The sequence below is a fragment of the Hippocampus zosterae genome, chromosome 1 (genome assembly GCF_025434085.1).
Source record: "Hippocampus zosterae strain Florida chromosome 1, ASM2543408v3, whole genome shotgun sequence".
Taxonomy (NCBI): domain Eukaryota; kingdom Metazoa; phylum Chordata; class Actinopteri; order Syngnathiformes; family Syngnathidae; genus Hippocampus; species Hippocampus zosterae.
Genome location: NC_067451.1, coordinates 42419601 through 42423660, shown reverse-complemented (window position 1 = coordinate 42423660; position 4060 = coordinate 42419601).

The window sequence follows — 4060 nt, the reverse complement described above, 5'->3', positions numbered from 1 at the left end:
AGATAAAAAAATAATAATTCCCATGCAGTCTCAATGGCGGGGTGCGGGCCGGGGAATAGGCCTCTTGGCCGGGGTGAATATGTTGGAACGCGGTGCGCGTAAATAGAAGCGGCTGGAGGTACCGGGGGCGAAGCCCGCCCCGGCCCGGAGGCCGAGTTAAAAAAAATAATAATCCCCGTTCAGTCTCAATGGCGGGGTGCGGGCCGGCCCGGCGGCGAGTGCGGCGGGCAGCAGGCCTCTTGGACAGGTTGAGAGATAAAAAAATAATAATTCCCGTGCAGTCTCAATGGCGGGGTGCGGGCCGGGGAATAGGCCTCTTGGCCGGGGTGAATAGTGTTGGAACACGGCCCGCGGTTTAGTGGCGGCTGGAGGTACCGGGGGCGATGCCCGCCCCGGCCCGGCGGCCAAGTTAAAAAAATAAATAATCCCGTTCAGTCTCAATGGCAGGGTGCGGGCCGGCCCGGCGGCGATTGCGGCGGGCAGCAGGCCTCTTGGACAGGTTGAGAGATAAAAAAATAATAATTCCCATGCAGTCTCAATGGCGGGGTGCGGGCCGGGGAATAGGCCTCTTGGCCGGGGTGAATAGTGTTGGAACACGGCCCGCGGAAATAGTAGCGGCTGGAGGTACCGGGGGCGATGCCCGCCCCGGCCCGGCGGCCAAGTTAAAAAAATAAATAATCCCCGTTCAGTCTCAATGGCAGGGTGCGGGCCGGCCCGGCGGCGATTGCGGCGGGCAGCAGGCCTCTTGGACAGGTTGAGAGATAAAAAAATAATAATTCCCATGCAGTCTCAATGGCGGGGTGCGGGCCGGGGAATAGGCCTCTTGGCCGGGGTGAATAGTGTTGGAACACGGCCCGCGGAAATAGTAGCGGCTGGAGGTACCGGGGGCAATGCCCGCCCCGGCCCGGCGGCCAAGTTAAAAAAATAAATAATCCCCGTTCAGTCTCAATGGCAGGGTGCGGGCCGGCCCGGCGGCGAGTGCGGCGGGCAGCAGGCCTCTTGGACAGGTTGAGAGATAAAAAAATAATAATTCCCGTTCAGTCTCAATGGCAGGGTGCGGGCCGGCCCGGCGGCGATTGCGGCGGGCAGCAGGCCTCTTGGACAGGTTGAGAGATAAAAAAATAATAATTCCCGTGCAGTCTCAATGGCGGGGTGCGGGCCGGGGAATAGGCCTCTTGGCCGGGGTGAATAGTGTTGGAACACGGCCCGCGGAAATAGTAGCGGCTGGAGGTACCGGGGGCGATGCCCGCCCCGGGCCGGCTGCCAAGTTAAAAAAATAAATAATCCCCGTTCAGTCTCAATGGCAGGGTGCGGGCCGGCCCGGCGGCGAGTGCGGCGGGCAGCAGGCCTCTTGGACAGGTTGAGAGATAAAAAAATAATAATTCCCGTTCAGTATCAATGGCAGGGTGCGGGCCGGCCCGGCGGCGATTGCGGCGGGCAGCAGGCCTCTTGGACAGGTTGAGAGATAAAAAAATAATAATTCCCATGCAGTCTCAATGGCGGGGTGCGGGCCGGGGAATAGGCCTCTTGGCCGGGGTGAATATGTTGGAGCGCGCCGCGCGTAAATAGAAGCGGCTGGAGGTACCGGGGGCGAAGCCCGCCCCGGCCCGGAGGCCGAGTTAAAAAAAATAATAATCCCCGTTCAGTCTCAATGGCGGGGTGCGGGCCGGCCCGGCGGCGAGTGCGGCGGGCAGCAGGCCTCTTGGACAGGTTGAGAGATAAAAAAACAATAATTCCCGTGCAGTCTCAATGGCGGGGTGCGGGCCGGGGAATAGGCCTCTTGGCCGGGGTGAATATGTTGGAACGCGGCGCGCGTAAATAGAAGCGGCTGGAGGTACCGGGGGCGAAGCCCGCCCCGGCCCGGAGGCCGAGTTAAAAAAAATAATAATCCCCGTTCAGTCTCAATGGCGGGGTGCGGGCCGGCCCGGCGGCGAGTGCGGCGGGCAGCAGGCCTCTTGGACAGGTTGAGAGATAAAAAAATAATAATTCCCGTGCAGTCTCAATGGCGGGGTGCGGGCCGGGGAATAGGCCTCTTGGCCGGGGTGAATAGTGTTGGAACACGGCCCGCGGAAATAGTAGCGGCTGGAGGTACCGGGGGCGATGCCCGCCCCGGCCCGGCGGCCAAGTTAAAAAAATAAATAATCCCGTTCAGTCTCAATGGCAGGGTGCGGGCCGGCCCGGCGGCGATTGCGGCGGGCAGCAGGCCTCTTGGACAGGTTGAGAGATAAAAAAATAATAATTCCCATGCAGTCTCAATGGCGGGGTGCGGGCCGGGGAATAGGCCTCTTGGCCGGGGTGAATAGTGTTAGAACACGGCCCGCGGAAATAGTAGCGGCTGGAGGTAGCGGGGGCGATGCCCGCCCCTGCGGCCAAGTTAAAAAAATAAATAATCCCCGTTCAGTCTCAATGGCGGGGTGCGGGCCGGCCCGGCGGCGATTGCGGCGGGCAGCAGGCTTCTTGGACAGGTTGAGAGATAAAAAAATAATAATTCCCATGCAGTCTCAATGGCGGGGTGCGGGCCGGGGAATAGGCCTCTTGGCCGGGGTGAATATGTTGGAACGCGGCGCGCGTAAATAGAAGCGGCTGGAGGTACCGGGGGCGAAGCCCGCCCCGGCCCGGAGGCCGAGTTAAAAAAAATAATAATCCCCGTTCAATCTCAATGGCGGGGTGCGGGCCGGCCCGGCGGCGAGTGCGGCGGGCAGCAGGCCTCTTGGACAGGTTGAGAGATAAAAAAATAATAATTCCCGTGCAGTCTCAATGGCGGGGTGCGGGCCGGGGAATAGGCCTCTTGGCCGGGGTGAATAGTGTTGGAACACGGCCCGCGGAAATAGTAGCGGCTGGAGGTACCGGGGGCGATGCCCGCCCCGGCCCGGCGGCCAAGTTAAAAAAATAAATAATCCCCGTTCAGTCTCAATGGCAGGGTGCGGGCCGGCCCGGCGGCGATTGCGGCGGGCAGCAGGCCTCTTGGACAGGTTGAGAGATAAAAAAATAATAATTCCCATGCAGTCTCAATGGCGGGGTGCGGGCCGGGGAATAGGCCTCTTGGCCGGGGTGAATAGTGTTGGAACACGGCCCGCGGAAATAGTAGCGGCTGGAGGTACCGGGGGCAATGCCCGCCCCGGCCCGGCGGCCAAGTTAAAAAAATAAATAATCCCCGTTCAGTCTCAATGGCAGGGTGCGGGCCGGCCCGGCGGCGAGTGCGGCGGGCAGCAGGCCTCTTGGACAGGTTGAGAGATAAAAAAATAATAATTCCCGTTCAGTCTCAATGGCAGGGTGCGGGCCGGCCCGGCGGCGATTGCGGCGGGCAGCAGGCCTCTTGGACAGGTTGAGAGGTAAAAAAATTATAATTCCCGTTCAGTATCAATGGCAGGGTGCGGGCCGGCCCGGCGGCGATTGCGGCGGGCAGCAGGCCTCTTGGACAGGTTGAGAGATAAAAAAATAATAATTCCCATGCAGTCTCAATGGCGGGGTGCGGGCCGGGGAATAGGCCTCTTGGCCGGGGTGAATATGTTGGAGCGCGCCGCGCGTAAATAGAAGCGGCTGGAGGTACCGGGGGCGAAGCCCGCCCCGGCCCGGAGGCCGAGTTAAAAAAAATAATAATCCCCGTTCAGTCTCAATGGCGGGGTGCGGGCCGGCCCGGCGGCGAGTGCGGCGGGCAGCAGGCCTCTTGGACAGGTTGAGAGATAAAAAAATAATAATTCCCGTGCAGTCTCAATGGCGGGGTGCGGGCCGGGGAATAGGCCTCTTGGCCGGGGTGAATAGTGTTGGAACACGGCCCGCGGAAATAGTAGCGGCTGGAGGTACCGGGGGCGATGCCCGCCCCGGCCCGGCGGCCAAGTTAAAAAAATAAATAATCCCGTTCAGTCTCAAGCAGGGTGCGGGCCGGCCCGGCGGCGATTGCGGCGGGCAGCAGGCCTCTTGGACAGGTTGAGAGATAAAAAAATAATAATTCCCATGCAGTCTCAATGGCGGGGTGTGGGCCGGGGAATAGGCCTCTTGGCCGGGGTGAATATGTTGGAACCCGGCGCGCGTAAATAGAAGCGGCTGGAGGTACCGGGGG